The 20,328-nt window shown below is 41.9% G+C and overlaps 1 protein-coding gene and 1 pseudogene across 2 annotated transcripts in view; one reads left to right on the plus strand and one right to left on the minus strand.

Annotated features, from left to right (window-relative positions):
- The window catches only part of POU6F2 (POU class 6 homeobox 2), a gene marked incomplete at its 5' end in the record, with an annotated part of 481,865 nt that overhangs the window by 360,927 nt on the left and 100,610 nt on the right, over positions 1–20,328 (plus strand). The gene's annotated exons all lie outside the window — the stretch shown is intronic.
- LOC308622521 (ADP-ribosylation factor-like protein 6-interacting protein 1) lies at positions 10,007–10,604 on the minus strand (annotated as a pseudogene). Its single transcript has one exon. The product of its transcript is annotated as an ADP-ribosylation factor-like protein 6-interacting protein 1 (transcript).

Raw genomic sequence — 20,328 nt, forward strand, 5'->3', positions numbered from 1 at the left:
TCATGAAAAACAAATTCTACGAGGAGAATTTCCCAAAGTTTTCCTAATAGTTTCCCATGGAAATCCGGGAGCTGTTTTGTTTTTTGTTTTTGCAACAAAAGAAGGCTCAGAATCACATTTATTTCTTTATAACCCTGAGAGACTATTGTAATTTTTCACTGTTGGAGTTTTAACTTACAAACTTACTAAGTATATTGATGAGATAATACTCTAACTTCTTCTGTGGGTCTAATGAATGACCACTGAATGGGTGATGTGGTGAAACTTTAAAAAATATTACTGAGTAGATAGAGAACTAATTTTGAATAAGTCTACATCAGTAGGCATAAAAGGATTTTTTTTTTCTTTCACGATAGGCATGTGTAAAGGAAATTGAGAAAGCCATGGTTTTGAAATATCGGTTTTTCTCTACACTAGCTGAAGGGTTTTTGAATTTGTGGAACATGGAATGTTTGAACTTTTGAAAAAGAAAACTATTTAAAAGGAACTGAAAGATATTTAACTCTCAAAGGTAGCGATCTTTATGAACTAGAATGAAGTGTTTGTGTTTGAAGGTTTTTAAGAGACTAATGATGAACTAAATTCATATATGACAGCTTAAATCCTATTTTACAGTTCTTTATTTTCATGTGGGCTTTGTCTTTTTACGTTATTGCAAAATCAGTCTGAGACACGTTAGTTTAGAACATGCAACCTAGACTGTCAGAGAAAGCCCATAATTCAGAAGGTTTTTTGTTTAAAAAAAACCCCACAAAACTTTGAAGGATAATAATCATTTCTAAAACTGTACAGATGCTGTCATACCGTCAGAAAAAATAATAAACGAAAGTAGCTTGTATAGGTATATTTGGTGAGGTTATTCCTCAAGATGAAAAAAAAAATTAATACTGCTGGCAGGCAGTAACACTCTAGACTAAAACTCCCCAAATACTTCTGGTCAGGTTTTTGGCTAATACTGCAATATAATCTGTTTTCACTCTTTTACTGAAGTCCATGAAATGGATTGCATTTCCAAAACCAGGTTGTTGTTTCAAGACGGATATGAGTCTAAAGTATTATCACTTCAGAGAACTAATTTTGATTGCTCAAGGTTATGGGAGGGCTGGTGGTCCAGCACGGATACCAGAAGCTGGCCCCTGGAAGCCTGTCTTAAAACTCTTCACAGAGAATCAAGGTCCACTCACCCACAACTTCATTCTCAGGAGGGATGAGAAGTTCTAACCAGGGATTATAAGTGCAAACGTCTTCAGGGGCCAGGCAGCCCATATAAATAAGTAAAGCAGACTAGAGTATAAAACCCAAAATGAAAATTTGAAAACAGTGTGTGGGACAAACAAAATTCATCTGTGAGTTGAATTTAACCATTAGGTTCCAGGATGGATATCAATCCATACTCCTTATTTTTGCACAACCCACCTGCCACAGGCTGCCTCAGAATCTAAAACCAGAAATATGGAGTGTGTTGGGTAGAAGCAGATCAGAAACATAAGTGGAAGCAACTTCTTTTCTTTTTTTTAACATCTTTATTGGAGTACAGTTGCTTTACAGTGGTGTGTTAGTTTCTGCTTTATAACAAAGTGAATCAGTTATACATATACATATATCCCCATATCTCTTCCCTCTTGCGTCTCCCTCCCTCCCACCCTCCCTATCCCACCCCTCTAGGTGGTCACAAAGCACCGAGCTGATCTCCCTGTGGAAGCAACTTCTTGAGGGGAAAGATATGGTCTAATCATTCCTGGGTAGAAAAAACAATACACAGGTTTAATTTCAATATATGATATTGATCTGGATGAAGACCCCATAAGCCTAAGAATGGTGAAATACCTCCTTCCTATGACCTCTGAGATGACTTTTCTTGAGACTTAAACCTTGGGAGTTTTTAACTTGTACTAAGGAAATTCCAAACATTGTGTGGAAGGCCTGGTATTTTCCTTCACGAGTGATCTGGGAATGAGCTGGACATAGTTGGAACCTAGTCATGGTGCCATGGGAAGAGGGAGCTTGTTCTCATTCTGACCCTGCTTCCAACTAACTCACAAATGGAACAAGTTCTTTGGACTTCATTTTCCTCGTCTGTTAAATGTGTGCTGAATATGATTTTTAAGATCCTTTTCAGGTCCTTGAGTCTATGATCTAAACGTTGGTAGGCCTCTAGAATTTTATTGGATACTGAAAACCCAATGGTCCTGAAGATTCTCTGAGTATTCTTCAAGGTCAGGTTAATTTCTTCCCACTCAGCTGGGTGGCAGAGTAGAAAGAAAGTAAGAACAAACATAAGTGGGGTAATGATAGCAGAAGCAGATTTTATCTTAGCCAGAGAGTCCAAATTAAAGTCAAGTTTTCATCCTCAGAGAGTCACCACTGTAAACTCTGGTCCCTGATTGCTTTTTCATACCTATACATTAGAGAAGCTTAAGAAACCAAATGCTGCATTTAACCTTGGCCTTCTGCATACCGTCTTGCATGGCAGGAAGCAGGATCATCTTTTCCTTTTCTTGTTGTATTGCACATTTTAATAAAAAAAAAAACAGAGGGAGAGAGAGATAAGTGGAAGCAGTTAGCGGGGAGAAAGCTATCTGTGCTTATATGAGGAATGAGGAGCACGGTCACTGCCTCAGGGGTGAAGTTGCTCGAGAGAGAGCGTAAAATTGTTCTCGACCACGTGCATTTGCTAATGTAAAGGTCTTGGTACCACTCAGGCATCCAGGAGTAAAACTGCATTCAGATTCCACCTCTGCAATGCAGCAAGCTCAGCCTCCTGATCTTCTCATGTGGGATGTTTCCCCCTCCCCCAGCAAACTTTCAGTACTACTTTCCAGAGTGATGGAGAGGGTGGTATATTATCACTTTTTAAAACAAAGAGCCCAAGCCCTCAAGAAGGAGTTAGACCTACATGATTTCCATCCTTTTAAAGCAAATGGTCTCCAAGCGTGTCTCCTTCCTATAGAAAAGGCCCAGTGCCTGGGGCCAACCCCCTCTCTCCCCAGCAGTTAGTCTTAATTTGACACAATATGAGTCAAAGCTTGGTGGGTCTAAGTTTTTTTTTTCATCTATAAATAGAGAATGTAAAATTAAATACTTTCTGGAACTCTTTCCCTTTTATTTGGAGTTTTATGTTACAAACCTCTAAAACTCACTTGAGTGACCTATGCAGGTACAGGGGAGAAAAAACTCTTCTTTTCCTCTATTCTTCCTAGGTTCTCAAGCTAGGGGCCTGTAAAGTAGACTAACAAGGGGCAGATTAAGAAGAGAAAAACAAACAAAAGTTTATGACACATGCATCATGCATACACACGGGAGCACTTAGTGATGAGCAACTCAAAAGGGTGGTTAAAACTCGGGCTTCTATAGCATCTTAACAAAAGAACAGTACATTTTTAGAGAAGTGACAAGACCAAGGAAAAGGACTGTGAGCTTCTAAGTGTGGCAAACTGTGGGAAGGCAAATATATGGGGAAACTAATGGTAGATAAGCAAGATTTGTTATACAGATTCTTCTGGTGCCATCTCTGGGCTGATAGGGGTCTAGACTTGTCTCCAGTAATTAACTCCTGTCCTTCCTGGTAGAGAGGGGAGGGAAGCCACCTTTACAAATTTATGTCCTGCTTTTAGGCAAAACAGGAGGTTAGCAGAGAGCTTTTCTTGTATCTACTGATTCTCAGTTCCCATCAGTGCAAAATAATCCTCATGTCCAAGTGGCATATTTTGGGATGGCATATTCTGGTACCTTTTGCAGGCATATTTATATAACCCCTCTGTGGTCATTATAAATTCTAGTAGAACTCAGTCTACACAGGGCTGAATCAAGTGTAAAATTCTCCTCGCCTGGACCAAGACTAAGATAAGACAAGTGAGGCATTCATTCTCAGATTCAGGATTCAAAGCGCACGCAAAACTGCAGTCATCAAGAGAGATCATATTTTAATTCAGTCTTTAAAAAATCAAAATGAATGCCAAAATCCATGATGAACTAAATATCGCATTTTAAAATATAGGATCAGTAACAGTATTGAGCCATACTGGAGTCTGAGGCAAAAGGAAAAATCAGTAACACTGATTTTGTTGGTCATGAAATTTTTGCATTCATTTTGACTTTTAAAATATCGCATTAGATGTTCTTCATCTTGATCAATGTGTGGGGGGCACGCCCTTAATTTTTTTTTAATTGCACATTTATTTATTTATTTACTTACTTATTTTTGCCTGTGTTAGGTCTTTGTTGCTGCTCGTGGGCTTTCTCTAGTTGCGGCGAGCAGACTTCTCATTGCGGTGGCTTCTCTTGTTGTGGAGCACGGGCTCTAGGCGTGCAGGCTTCAATAGTTGCGGCACACAGGCTCAGTAGTTGTGGCGCATGGGCTTAGTTGCTCTGCGGCATGTGGGATCTTCCCGGACCAGGGTTCGAACCCATGCCCCCTGCATTGGCAGGCGGATTCTTAACCACTGCACCACCAGGGAAACCCAACACCCTTAAATTTTGTGCCTGAGATGAGTTCCTCACTTGTCTCAGCTTGGCTACCAGCTGTGTAAATGATATACTTAGCAAATACTCTCCAAGGTCAACGGCATTCTGTCCACTGGAAATTTCAGCCAGGTGTTGGATGCCACTTTCTAGCTGAACTTGAAAATCGTACCAAATTTTGCACAGTAGAAAAACAAGTGCATGTTGGATAATGGATTGGTACAGGGAGGTGCTGTAGAAACCCCTCCTCCTGTGTATTGTACAGGTCTAATAAACCAATCACTTTTTATTGAAATGAGATGTTATGACAATCAAAAAACTTCTTTGGCTGATATTTTTCACTGAACTAATTTATGGTTTATGAGATTAAGTAAGTTTGGTGAAAATGTCAGAAGGATTACTATGTAGACAACATTCTCCCAGAGCAACCCAGGCCATGAGGACCTTTTAAAAACTGGAATTGTCCACACGGAGTGAGTAAGTCTTCCTCTTAGCCAAAGGAAATGTCATTATTAATGGATGAGAAAATCCATCCAAGCCCAGAGAGTTCTCATGAAGATTAAATATAACGTACTAATGAAAATGCTTCATAGGCTATACATTTGTTAAGCAAATGTTAATTATACTACAGATATGAAACAGTATGACTTTATTTCTGTTTGTTTGACTATCCAGTACATGGAGGGCTTCATTCATGATTCCCTCATTCAGCAAGAGGTCGGGTGAGAAACGGGAGTCCCTTTATCCAACCGTATTCAGCCCTGAATAAAATAAACAAAACATATTTAGCTACATTCTTGGCAAGGGACAATTTTTCCTTTTATGAAAGAAAGAAAATCTCCTTTAAAAAAAAAACCCTCAGTTCAACATTACTGACATTTCAAAGAATTTATTAGAAGCATTTGAGATCCAGGAGGAACAACAAAGTTTATATTGCTTTGAGAGCAGCAGGGGGAAAAATTAGTTTACCAAGTATATACTTATATACTGTGGTACTTCTTTGTCATCGTCTAGATGTACCATTCCTGGCTACTGGTCCATAGATTAGTCAAATCATGTAGAAAGGGGTTTAGCAAAGAAGATGGTATGTTCACACCACTGACTTTGGAAGCTCACATCAAGTAGCAGTGGATGGAAAGGATGCCAGACTCAAAAGGGGCCGTGGAAAGATTCCTGCAGCATTTGAACACGGCAAGTTACACCTTCTCAAGTAAACAGCACCACTCTGGTCACGACAGTGGGGCAGATCCCTGGCTTGTCTGCAGCAAGTTCAGTGGTGAGCGTGGAGCCACACACCCAGCTTGGGTCCCATCACTGTCTGTTGGATGTAGCTGATAAGCTAATCCTAAAGTCTAGTTCAGAATGCTTCTGAAACAGTTTTGCCTGCATGTGCATAGATACAGGTGGCAGTGTGAGCTGCCCCAAATGTGCTGGCTGGCATTTCGCTCTGAGTAAGCAAGACATAGCCGGTATTTATGTTAACTTAATACAATATTCTTGTGCTTTCATGATCAAGTGTTATTTCTTGTAGTTTAGCCTCGATTCATTCCCTATAGGCTTGAGGTAAATTTTCCACAGGCTTTTGTTTTTGTAGTTTATTTTATTATTTTTTTTACATATACATGCATCTATCCTTTTTCAAATTCTTTTCCCATGTAGGCTTTTATAGAGTATTGAGCAGAGTTCCCTGTGCTCTACAGTAGGTCCTTGTCGGTTATCTCTTTTACATATAGCCGTGCGTGCATGTCAGTCCCAAACTCTCAGTCTATCCCTCCTCCCCCCCTCCCCCCGGTAAGCATAAGTTCCTTCTCTAAGTCTGCGAGTCTGTTTCTGTTCTGTGAGTAAGTCCACTGGTATCATGTTTTTAGATTCCGCATATAAGTGAAATCATATGATATTTGTCTTTCTCTGTCGGACTTCACTTACTGCCCTGACTAGCACTTCATGATCATCTCCAGGTCCATCCGTGTTGCTGCAAATGGCACTATTTCATTCTTTTCAATGGCTGAGTAATATTCCCTTGTATGTATGTACCACATCTTCCTTACCCATTCATCTGTCGATGGATATTTATGTTGCTTCAGTGTCTTGGCTCTTGTAAACAGTGCTGCTCTGAGTGTTGGGGTGCGTATATCCTTTCGATCCATGTTTTTCTCTGGATATATACTGGGATTGCTGGATCATACAGGAGCTCTAATTTTAGTTTTTTAAGGAACTTCTATACTGTTTTCCATCGTAGCTATACCAGTTTACATTCCCATCAACAGTGTAGGAGGGTTCTCTTTTCTCCACACCCTCTCCAGCTTTTATTGTTGGTAGATTTTTTGATGTTGACCATTCTGACTGGTGTGAGTTGTAGTTTTTAAAAGTCCACAGGCTTTTAAATTGACTCCCAAAGTATAGGCTTGCAAGTGAATATTCTCCAGATTGTAAAGAAAGCACTTTTGCCATTATCTGCATTTATTAAGCACCTATGGGGTGCACTGTGGCCTTAAGCAAGGTTTGCAGAACAGCATAATGCCATAGGGCAAGCATGATCTTTTTTTTTTTTTTTTAATATTTATTTATTTATTTATTTCTGGCTGCCTCGGGTCTTAGTTGCAGTGCGCATGCTCTTTGTTGTAGCGCGGGCTTCTCTCTAGTTGTGGTGCGAGGACTCAGTAGTTGTGGCATGTGGCCTCTCTAGCTGTGGCTCGTGTGCTCAGTAGTTGTGGTGCGTGGGCTCAGCTGCCCCACAGCATGTGGGATCCTAGTTCCCCGACCAAGGATCGAACCTGTGTCTGCCACGTTGCAGGGCGGACTCTTAACCACTGTACCGCCAGAGAAGTACCAAGCATGGTCTTTAGAAGCAAGACAGACCTGGGCTCAGATGCTGGTTCTGCTGGGCAGTTAGGTGAGCTCAACCCATCCTTCCAAGCCTCAGTTTCCTCATTGGTTGGAGGGTCGATGTGAGGATTAAATGAGATGATTTGTATGAGAGTATCTAATTCAGTTTCTAATAGCTGGCAAAAAACATCAATATCCTGCCTGCCTCTTTGCCTTCCTTGACTACAGATATTATAATCCAAGGAGGACTATGAGACAAAGAGACCCACTTGATGTTGAACAAAAAGCAAATAGTCATGGGATTTATAATGCACATGTACACCACAAAATTATGCACGGTATACCACGTGAAACCACTTACAAGCTAGAATGCGGCTAATAATGACACGTGAGTTTTGTCGCATCAGAGAGGTTTGGAGGTTCTCCGAGGAGGGGGACTTAGCAGAGGGAGGGTAGAGCTCCTGCCGTACAGGTCAGGGCTGCACAAAGGCCTAGGAGGCGTGTGGAGATTAAAGGATTCTCACTTTCAACCCACAGAACCTCACTTTCTTCATCAATATAAATAAGAACCAAAATCTCCTATTTCCTTCTAAATTCCCAAAGTTGTGCTTTTCAGTGTGTGAGTAAACAGGAAGAATCTTGGTGTGGCTGGCTCTGCCCCTCACTAGCTGTGTGACCTTGGGCAAGTCACCTAATCTCTGGGACTCGGTGTGTCACTTATTACATGGAAAGTTTATAGTAGATAATCTTTAAGTCCTTTCCAGCTTTACAGTCTATTTATGAAATAACACAGTTAAGGTGTTTGAATTATGCGGGAAGAAAGAACTACGTATGTAAAACACCGTTACCCACGACACATATGTAGGACTCAAGAGATACTCCTGATGCTATTTGGCTAATACTTGCAGTGTGTTTTGAAATTTACAAAGTGCATTTTTATATACATTATTTCATTGGCCTCATGGGTTCACAGTTCTAATAATCATTAGCATTTTTCAACGGTATCTTATACTCTCTAAGGACTTCAGCCTCTCATTTCCTCCTCCCAACAACCAGAAGAGGCAAAAATCATCTTCATTCAGATTCAAGGAAATAAGAGTGTTAGAACGTTGAAACAGCTTCCTCAGTGTTGTTGTCAAACCTCAGAGCACCTCCGTTTATATTTGACCCTCTCTGCAATGTTCATTTGGGTTGTTGGTGAAATATTTTTTGTTCCTTATTTGGCTTCCAGCATTCTCTAAGGCAACATTTCTCAAAATGTCTTCTACAAAATTATAGTCCAAAGAGATTTTATTGAAAATGGATTCCATAGTTTTTGGAATTCCAGCTTTTTTATTTTTCCCCTTTTACACAAAACAAAGTAGAAGAAATAATACAGGATTAAAACTGCAAAAGTAGTTAATTGGTAGAACACACATACACACAAAAATCCAGATAGGAAGACAAGCTTATTTACAATGAGGCAACACATGTAAATTACGGTAGTTTGTATACAAAACCTTAAAAAAGAGAAGTCTAACATATGCTACATGAGTGCCACTGTTTACAGCAATGTTGAAGGGGAAAAAACAACACTTATTTAGGAACAGATACACCACGAGGTCCAGGTTTTACAGCATCCGTGCAATAAATTCACAAAACTATATGACAGCTAGTTAATCAGTTTAAGAACTGTTCCCAAATATGTCACATTTCCAGCCCTCAGAGATTCATTCCTACAGATTTCAACTACTCCATCTATTGGGACCAAAAGCAGCCAGTGTTACCATAAAATGAGAATCTTGAGGCTTACCTTTAAAGGCTTATTCTTGTCTTGAAAAACCAGTAGGATTTTCTACTGAAATGAATCTTGACTAAACACAGGATGAGTTTTGTTCTTTATTGGCTGGTCTTGGAGTGAAGGTCATAGACATGACTCTTAACCTATTATGTATGTCCTTTAGTTTCAGTTAGCTGAAAATCTGAAATTAAAAGTGTGCTAAAAATCCTAAATACCATCTTGTGTAAGCCTGCTACTAAAAAGCCTTTAAGGATGTACTAACTTCAAGTTTAAGTGCAAGGGAACAAGAGTTCTAAGCCTGTCAGATTCCCCATTTGGGAGGAAGGATCCATGTTTCCAACAAATTGCTAAATTCTGCACAAGGGAGAAGCCAACACATACTAGGCCATGGAATTAGGTTCATTTTATTCCACGAGGATTCTTCTCCCACGGTATCGAAACAGAAGGAGGAGTGAATCTTAATTGGTCTCTTCATCAGAAGTGGTAAACTTGGTTTCTATATTCACGAAGCCAGACAGTTGTTTAAGCAGAGTGTGGAAGCAGACAGTAGAACCAGCTTCCTGTAGTCACAGACCACTATCTTGTATCCAGCTAAAGCTAAGATCAACTTGAACAGTTGTCCCAAGCCACTGTTAACTGTACTAAAGGATGAAGTCCACCACTATATTATTTTAAAAGTAAGAGTTCAGTTAACCCTGGGTGAGAAAAACCAAGACACGTGGTAATGATGAATGAGTTGTCCGTATAAGGCCAGCTGATGAGAACACAGCCATGAAGACACTGAGCATAAAAGCCTTACTTGGCAAGTCGGAATTTCTACTAACTAAGCGCAGAATGAGGGACAGCAAAGAGCCCCATCTGTAATGTTTTAGTATCCAGACAGCATAACAGACACTGTCCCCAAGGACACCATTAATCATACTGAATAAAGCAGATGCATTATTCATTTTTCTTTTCTTTTTGTTTGAGAAGCTTTTTTATCTCTGTTTCGGCCGTTCCAATGTACTTCGAAATGATTCCATGTTGGTTTAGTCCAGGAAGCAAGAGTAAGAACGTCACTATCAGGTGGAAGAGACAGATGTTGTGGATCTGCTGTCCCACCCAAGCAACCACAGCAAGGGAAATGATCATGGTCATGAAGTGCATTGTAGGCTTTTCTTCCTTTCGTGTAAAGAGGCGTTTCCACCAGCCCACAGCTCTGCATCCAGTTTTTACTAGATTGCTGCAAATTTCATGGAATCACTGCTGTTGCTCAGTGGTCCATTTATTGGAGCCAAAAATTCTAGGCGCCAGAATGGGAACAAGGTAGTCAGCCAAGCACAGAAACATAACAAAACAGGAAACTCCTGACAGAATGGATGGATCTAGATAGTAGATAGTCAGAAACACCAAAGAAACCACACCCATGATGGCAGGTGGAAACCAGGCTCTTTCCCATCGGAGGACTTTATCTGCCATTAGCATCACTCCTCCCCATCCTTGAAGCTGCTCTTCCAGACTTGCAGTCTCTGCAGCCAGCAGGTTGGTGCTGCGATTATCTCCTTTTGCCACCGTTCACGAGGTGCCCCCTCAGCGAGCCCAAGACGCCCCCAGAACTGGCTTTCCTCAGAGCCACTCACGACAACCCTAGCCTCCTGGGTATATCTTGATGAATATTAGAATACTAAAAGCTAAAAGACATCCTGTAGTAAAGATGTCTAGTTAACATCATTTAACCAAGAAATTCCCGAACTTATGTAACCACTGAACCTTTTTCTTTTTCATATAACACTGATTAATATCCCATGGGAAATTCCTTCAGCAACCACTGCTCTAAGGCTTCCTTCTCTATTGTACAATCTGCACAACTAAAATAACCTTGCCTTTCCTTACCTAGAACATCATGGAAAAATCCACATATCTAATCCAATGGATTGGACAGTGGAGAAAAGAAAGTATAGAAAGATTGGGGAAAGAAGAGAAGGAAAGACTCAAAACCAAAGTAAGAGCAGGGAAAGCCCAAACCAAGGATGGTCCTTACAGTTGGCAACAAGCAAAATCATTGAGTCAAAAAAACCAAGGAGGGTCTGGCTGGGGTTCCCCTCATGGCGGCTGAGGTCTTGGAGACCTTCTCCTTCAGATGGTCCTTCCTCCCCTCTCCTCTTCTTCACTGTCCATCATTTCTCCTGTTCACACACCACTGCACCTGGAATCATGCCTCCCCATGCCAGGACCTGGAGAAGTGAGAGCAGGGTACCACTGGACCATATAGCCCCTGGCAAACCCATGGAATCAATAGGCCAGGGAGAGGGCACACCCTCCCCTCCTCTCATCTCCACCCTTCCTGTCTCGTGACTGAGGAATTTCCAGGAGTCAGGAGAGCCCCCAATACCCTGACAACCTCGATCTCCACCCTTGTGTTTTAAGAGGGGTTGGATTCCAAACAACAGGTCAAGTCAGTCTAAAATCTGTAGCCAGGACTAAGTCCTCTAGGGTACCAGGCTGTCAAAACCCCTTGTCTGTGGGGCATTGTCATAGTTATAAAGCTCTTATCCTGGCTCTTTTTCTGTTTCCTATTTAAAAGAAAAAAAAAAAAAAAGACCCTCCAAGGCACTGGTGTTTTCTTTCTCTTTCATCCCCCACTGTTGAGAAGTAAATTGGGCATTCTGGCTTCAAACACCAATGCTGGGGCCCTAAGAGTGCAGAGATAAGATAGAGAAAGGCGCCATATTGAGAAGACCAGTTCCAGAGTCTCTTTTTTCATGCATAAGAGGAACCCATGTGGCAAAAGTTCAGTTGCCCCTCAGAGTGGCCATCCACGGGAAAGGGCAGTTCCGTGTTGTCAGCCACACAGTGGGGATGCCTGCAAGGCCACAGATGAACACAGTGGTGCATTTGTATGCTGACAGCTCTCTTCTGGGAACTAGTGTCTGAAGGCCCAGTTGGGCTCCAATCAATGCAACCTTTCCAACCCGATACATTTTGTCTGAACTGTCATTTGACAGGGATCCGCCTGGCGCCACCACTTAGTTTTCTACACCAGAAAATATTTAACTGACATAAAAAGGAAGTAAAGTTAGGGATCTCCTTCTTCTTCTCAGCTGGACTCCGTACCCTCCCAGAGGCTGGCTGCTCTTTGTTGAACTCTTTGTCCTTTGCACTGGGAGGTTATGAATGTGGCATTTAAAGAGAGCAAAGCAATGTTGAAGGCTTCAGAGAGGATAAGATTTCAGAGAAATCCTCTCACTTCCCCCAAGGAAAGGTCTCCTGAGCCTGGCTGGCTTGGAAATGTCTATATTTTAAATCAGAGGGGAAATAATCTTGTGCTCTTGTCTAAGGTTCTAAAAAGTAACATTCCTTAGAGTAGCTATCACCTGCAGTATTCTGCACCCCATGGAAGGAATTTGAACAATTTAGGGCAAAAACCAAATGGTCCTGGGAACCAACCTGGACAAGGCAGAAAGTTATTAAAGGCAGAAAGCAAAGATGGGGTATTTTCCAAGCTCCCTGCATGTAACAATCACAGTGGATTCATTTTAAGCATCTTCAAGGTACCACCTGCACACCATTTTCATTGCCAGTGATTCTCCTTAAGTGATGGAGTGGGGGTCTTCATACCAGAAAGACCCCGTATAACCAAATATTTTCTAGGCCCCAGGGGCCCATCATCTCACTGCCTTGCTTGACTCCCTCCCTCTTCTGGACTCAGCTAAGCCACACCATCTACAAATAGCTGGGGCCATGCCCATACCACCCACTGTATTTTGTTCCATCCTTTACTTTCTTTCCCAAAAGACGGTTTCCAAACTCAATGCCAGTGGCTCTCTGCATGGGATGCACATTGGGATTCCCTGAGGAGTTTTTTAAGAATCCCGATGCCTGGATCCCACCCAGAGATTCTGACTGAACCTGAGTGGGGCGAAGCGTGGGTAAGAGCGTTTTTTTTTTTAAGTTCCCCAGGAGATTCCAGTCTGGGGCCAGGGTTCAGGACAACTGCCTGTGGTCTTACATCAATAAATAGGCTCCCAATTGTTCATTTCTAAAAGAGCAAATTCCTACCTCCTGTTTATACAAAATGCTTTTTACCAGATCTGTTGGCTGCATGCGTTGGCGCTAACTTTGCTTCTGTGATACAGTAAAACTAGGTCTTCATTTCTCAGAAGAATGAACCCGTGTTAACTTCTGCCCTGCCCCTCTCCAGATGCACAGCCCATCATGGAATGAAAACAACCATATCTGTATGTGTGTATATATATACAGTTATCCACTAGAGCCTCTTCCCAGTTCTGAAGTTGGGTTATTAGCCAGTATTTGCAGAAGAATCTCAAACCTGGCGATTCACATCTGATACTCAGATTGTAACAGGGGAAAGAGAGAATCCTTTCAGAACGTTTAACATTCTCTCCAAACAAGAACAACTGCTGCTGATTGAGAGCTTGTTAGATGTTCCAACTGCTGTTCAAGTGTTGACCCATCTAATCTATACTAGGACTTTTCAAGCTTTCGTTACATATGAATCCCCCTGGGACCTTGACAGACGTGGACTCTGATTCGGTAGCTCTGGGGCAAAGAGTCTGCATTTCCAACCAGCTCCCAAGGGGATGCTGCTGTTGCTGGTCCCTCGCCCATATCTTGAGTAGCAAAGCTCTACTCTGTGAACTTTGGCGGCCCCACTAGCGCCATTTCACAGATGAGGAAGTTAGGGGGGAGGACCTATGAGAGGCAAGATGCAAACCGAGGTCTCCCTGACCTGAAACCTTGTCCACCGTGCAAATCTGCCTCTTTGTATTCTTCTCACTGTGGCATGTCCATCTTTCAAAAGAGATCTCACTTAAATCAGATAATGATTTCTCTCCTTTCAGATGAAGATGGAGGTAGATGCCCTGGTGGCAGAAAGACTCTTACTTTCATGTCTTGGTCTTTCTTCCTGATTTCAGTCTTGCTCTTACATGGCTCAAGAACCAGTTAACGCTGAGGTTGGGGGTGAGGACTCAGCCACATCTTCTCTTTATTTAGTAAATACACTAGTTTTGTTGAAAGCATTTCCACCAAATTGAAACTCAAGCACGAAGAGATGAGAGTGGCCTGTGGCCACTAACTACCTTAGAGCTGAGGTAGCCGACAGGATCTCTGTGAGAAGTCAGAAGGTCTCATTCCAGTTTTTAGACCCTAGATCGCCTTGCTACATAACCAGATACAACGATCACAGCTACCTACTTTCCTGCCACGGCCTTTCACGCAGCCATGAAAGTGCCCTTGAGACTGTGTGCCTCAGAAGAGGGGGAGGGAGTCTCCTCTTCCATCATCATTTCAATACACTTTTTCAAGAGCAAAAGCCAAGCTACATGCAAAACAGGTGGCAAAAATCATTCAGACCCAGAGTCAGAATGTAGTGGCTGGTGAAAAATCCTATAGTGCAGTTTGTAAGACTTCTCAACGCTCTTAATCAGGGGTGTGGGAACGTGTACAAAATGACGTTCAAATTCAGCATCTTCACTCCAGCCACGTTTGTTCTCCGAGATGGCCATTCCTGTTAGAATGGAGAATTTGCTTTATGATCATTGGGAGCTGTGCCCTCATGGTGATGCAGTGTTTTCTTCGTAAATGCAAGATAAGAAGTTTTCAAAAACATCCACCCTTCTGAAGTTCTTGCCTGTCATTTTATATTTCTTGTAAGTGTCATCTTGTATTTCCAGTAACTCAGGCACATCCTTGACACCAGCCCGATGTCTGCCTGATCGAACAGGCAGGTCCTGCTCATTAGCATCTTCATCTTCAAAGAACAGAGACCTACCTGAACTTGTACAAATATCAGCCACTAGCCTTAGGACGCATATATGAATGCATGGGTGGAGCTAAAAGAAAACAAATTGGGAAACTACACCCTTAAACCCTGCCAATGTGCATCCAACACATGGCTGGCTGTGGGCTTGCCTTAGACTCTATGTGTGTATCTAGACTTTAAATCTTGTTTTTGTTTTGTTTTTCTTTTTGGCCGCACCGCGCGGCATGCCGGATCTGTTCCCCAACCAGGGATTGAACGCACGCCCCCTGCGGTGGAAGTGAGGAATCTTAACCACTAGACCACCAGGGAAGTCGCTGTAGACTTTAAATCTTCAGAGTTATATGTATGTGTGTTCCACATTTGTGTGTAGACATCTCTGTGTTTCTTTGGTACATACATATGCACATATATATTTAAAATCTTTTTCAGAAACACCAACTCAGGGATTCAGTCAAGGGTCCACTTACAGGGTTATCTATGTAGTCTGGGCAAATCAGTGGAGTGTGAGCACAGAGGGAGAAATGACATTGTCTGGGGCTTTCCTTTCTTTCCTTTCCTGCCTGGGACGTTTTGAGAGAATGACTAAGCAGTGCTGGAGATTATGAATTTGCTTAAGTGTGAATGGCTGATGGCTGGGTGCTGCCCAGCCCTCCCCAAAGGTGATTGACTGGGACGGCAGGTCTTCACACTTGATGCCTGGATTTGACTCGGAAAGTCTGCCAAGTCTTTTACTCGGAAATTTATCTTAATTAGATCTGAAAGACCTGCCACAGCAGAATAGTCACACCGATTAAAATGAAAAACAGGAGAAATTACTGATCAAATTAATCATAATGTCGGGTTACAGCTGTAGGTCTGATGTAATTTGCCACTCCAGTGAGTTACATCGGCCCCGGCCCAGGAAAGGGAGCCGGCTTTATGCTCATCCGTAACACCCGCCCGCTCCAGGCTGCCCGGCAGGAGGCTGATTCCATTCATTTTCCTGGCTTGCTCTGACCTCCCTGCTGCAACTAGAAACAAATCAGGCACCAAACAAATGGGGGTGGGGGAGTGGGGGTAAACGAGAACTAGTCTTTTACCCTAGCGATCCCACTATTTCAAAATGATGAGCTTCTAAAACTGAGCCCGCAGGCTTGGGGCTTTGTGCTTGCTGGGATTTTGGCTTTTGGTTTTTCCACTTAACCTCCTTTTAGTTTTACTTGTGGTGACCTGACATGGATTAGATGCAAAAAAGGTCAGAGGACAAAACCTTTGGCTCTAAGCCAGGAGAAAAAAACCTTTAGAAAAATCTCCTTGCCAACCTGCCTCTATGACTCTGGCGTGGATTGAAATAATCTAAAGTGTCACAACAGAGGAAGAAACCCAACCTGTAACAGCTCATTGTTCCCAGGAGGGTATGGTCCTGGTATTCTAATTTTAAAATAAACACCACTTTACCCCATGCCGTGTGTTCTGGGTGGGGATGGAATATAGAACTTTTTTTTTTAACATCTTTATTGGAGTATAATTGCTTTACAATGGTGTGTTAGTTTCTGCTTTATAACAAAGTGAATCAGTTATACATATACATATGTTCCCATATCTCTTCCCTCTTGCGTCTCCCTCCCTCCCACCCTCCCTATCCCACCCCTCTAGGTGGTCACAAACCACCTAGCTGATCTCCCTGTGCTATGCAGCTACTTTCCACTAGCTATCTATTTTACGTTTGGTAGTGTATATGTCCATGCCATTCTCTCACTTTGTCAAAGCTTACCCTTCCCCCTCCCCATATCCTCAAGTCCATTCTCTAGTAGGTCTGTGTCTTTATTCCTGTCTTACCCCTAGGTTCTTCATGACCTTTTTTTTTTCTTTTCCTTAGATTCCATATATATGTGTTAGCATACGGTATTTGTTTTTCTCTTTCTGACTTTCTTCACTCTGTATGACAGACTCTAGGTCCATCCATCTCACTACAAATAACTCAATTTCGTTTCCTTTTATGGCTGAGTACTATTCCACTGTATATATGTGCCACATCTTCTTTATCCTTTCATCTGTTGATGGACACTTAGAACACTCTATGACATAAATCACAGCAAAATCCTTTTTGACCCACCTCCTAGAGAAGTGGAAATAAAAACAAAAATAAACAAATGGGACCTAATGAAACTTAAAAGCTCTTGCACAGCAAAGGAAACCATAAACAAGACCAAAGAGTTAGACAGGACCATCAAGCTCACGTACTGAAACGCAATGCTCTTCTCATTCCTGATTCCTTGTATTTAATCTATAATTCTTTTCTCTCTGGAGAATGTTTATAATGATATGCTTGAAAAGGTCCTTTTCCATTTATTAGGTTATGCATTCAGTGGAACTTTCAAAGAGATGACATCCTTCAAATCTGAGAAATTTTCTTGAATTTTTTTTTTTTTTGGTATTTCATCTTTTTTTTTTTTTCTGTTCTGTTGGTTAGAAGTTGGACCTCCTCTTCTCCCCCTGCTGTTCCCTCCCTGTTTTACTTACTTGTTCTTTCTTTTCTTTTCCCCACTTCTTTGTCCTTCTGTTCTTCATTCTGAGAGATTTTCTTTATTTTTGAAACCTTCTACTGAACACCCATCTCCCTCCTCCCTCCACTGCCCTCAGCCTCTTCCAGTGCCTGGTGCGCCCATGCAGCCACCTGCCTGGCTCTGCGGGTGCTGCGCCCGTTGCCAGGAGCGCCCCCTCTTCTCACCGTGTCCCTCCTGGTTCCCAGCACCCCCTACTCCTTCCCGGAAGCACCCATGCTTGCCCAGCACTCGATACTTGCTCTGTTCTCTGAACTCACATGATGGGCACTTAGCCTGTGCAATTTCAGTCGTTTGGGGTTTTTTTTTCTTTTTTTTTAATGGACAAATTTGTTATCTTGCTTGGATTATAAGCCCCTTAAGATCAGACACTAAGTCTCACACCTTCGTACATCCCAGGACTGTTAATAATTGTGGTAAGCGATGATTTCTCGTTTAACAGTTACCCATTTCACAAATCTGTAAGGGCCTGTGACATGGCTATCTTAAATTTATTTTCAGAATGACTCGATGAAGATAACAATTCCTAATGAAAGAAATGTTACCTATTTATTTTTATATTTAGGACAATGCCTGGCACATAGAGTAAGGGCCATAAGTAAATAGATTTTATTATGACTGATTGCTTTGCAATTGTTTGCACCCTATTTTTCTTTGCACTGTCTTCTCGATAGGCCTTGGGAAATGCAGGCTTCATTTAGACTGCTTGAAATCGGCTTCTTTCATTTGGGAGGAACAAAGCAAGGACCATTTTCTAATTAATCTTTTGTTTCCTTTGCCCCATCATGTCAACAATGCATGATGGTTCTTGATATTCAGAATATAATAGACAGAGGAGAAGGCCTGGGAGCGGCAGGCCAGGAGCCGGGTCCTCGGGGCCCTGGTCAGAGGAATTGTGGGCTGTAGAGCTCCACGTCCTTCTTAATATTTTATAGGTCCGACTGATCTGTGAGTTAAATCATATTTTTCAAAGCATGGAAGTATTACAAAGCAGATAGACCAAGGACAAAGAAAGTGGATCTCCCACTGTGGGTGCACCTCAGGCCCCCAACGCTGGATACCGGAGACTGTCACGTGACACACTCTGGCTGCCTCCAGCCCCACTGGTAGAGTGGACAAATACATACAGAATCTCCCAGTAGAAAAATGATGACATGATTTACAAAATAAAAACACTGTTGAGCATTCAACACACTCAAGGCGCAGTACTAGGTGTTTTGTATGTGTTTTCCTATTTTGCCTGGCAATCACTTACAGGCATAAGGAAACCAAGACTCAGAGAAGCTGGGAACTTGTCAGAGATGGAGCTGGGATTTGAGTCTGTCTGGCTCCAACCTGGGGGACCACACATGCCATTTTAACCAGGAGAATTTCTGCGTCAATCTGTCTGTCCAGTGCAGTTACTAATAGCAACCATTCCATTCTTAGAACGGTCCTATTTGGGACAGTAAGTTATTTGGGCAACTTATCCCAAGTCATGCTCACTAGGCCACCTCCAGCATTTACCCAAGCTGCCTCCCCCCTGATTTTACTCCACCACACGCCACAAAAGCCAAGACATTTGGATGTCTTCTTAATTTACTGAGAATATGGAGCTAGTAGTTCTTATGAATATATTGTCTTCTTGCTGCTTGACAACTTAACTAACAAGTTTTCAAAATGTGATCCTACATGAGACAAGAAAATCCTTGGATGAAGGGCCATAGGAGACACCTTCTTCCTCCAAATGATTTGGAAAAACCTAATGGGATTGTTCTTGGATCCTGGCTGAGGTGCCCAGCGCCATGCTTGCAGAACTATAATTTAGAACAGAGAGGCTCCCCATCCCCCAAAAAGATGATGCTTAAGAAGGATAAACGCATATATTGTCAGGAGAGGAAAAGAAATCATGCACACATGTGAAAGGAGAACTAATGCTTTTTTTAAAATCTCAAGGTGAACAAGAGCCAAAAATGCAATGTTATTAAACGGTTTGCAGGGGACATGGAGAAGGAGGGGTACAGGCTTCATACACAAAGGTGAGGGGTCCAGAGCACTGACTGCTCCAGCCTTTCTCCTTCCGGGTGGCTGCTGAGGGTGCTTCAGAGCAGTCCTGATTCCCAGATTGGCCACACATCAAAAACCCATGGGGAGAATCCTTCAACAAATAAATAGGAAGAAAGAGAGAGAGAGAGAGAGAGAGGGAGGGAGGGAGGAAGGTCCAGAGGATTGAACCTGTAGATCAAAAGGCACAGAAACCAATTTCATTATGTGGACTTTGTTTAGATTACAATTCAAGCAAATTGTTAAAAGCAAAAAGAATGACATTTATGAGACAACTGGAAATGTGACCACTGACTGGAAATCTAATGAGGTTAAGGAATTATTTTTAATATTTAATATTTTTAGGTGTGATGGTGGTATGTAATCATATTCTTAAGAATGTCTTTTGAAGATACATACTGAAATACTTACAAATGAAATAATAGGATGTCTGGAATTTCTTCTAAAAGGATATGGGAGCAAAACTAATATATGGATGGGGTTGTTGGGTGTGTATAGATGAAAGAAGACTGACCATGAGTTGGTCATTATTCAAGCTGGGTGATGTGTCCATGGGAGTTAATGATACGATTATGTCTTCTTTTATATTGTTTAAATTTTTCCATGAGAAAAAATTAAAGAAAAAAGTTTTAATCACCCAGGGATTCCTTAATAATGGAGATTACCCTCACCCAACCTAAGAACTACAAAATCAGAGTCTTTGGGGGTAGAGCCAGTGACTTTGATGATCAGCAGAGTTTGCGAACGCCTGCTCTATAGAATCATGAACAATGTATTAGATCAAGATAGATTAGTTAAGGCTCAGGGGCATTACACAGAAAAGGGGTTGATGGGTTAAGACACAATATCTTAAGAAACAGATTTTTCAACTGAAAGATTAAGTAACTGAAGATAGTTGTTAATATCTGAGG

This window comes from Mesoplodon bidens, assembly GCF_964165515.1.
Source record: "Mesoplodon bidens genome assembly, chromosome: 9".
NCBI classification, from domain to species: Eukaryota; Metazoa; Chordata; class Mammalia; order Artiodactyla; family Ziphiidae; genus Mesoplodon; species Mesoplodon bidens.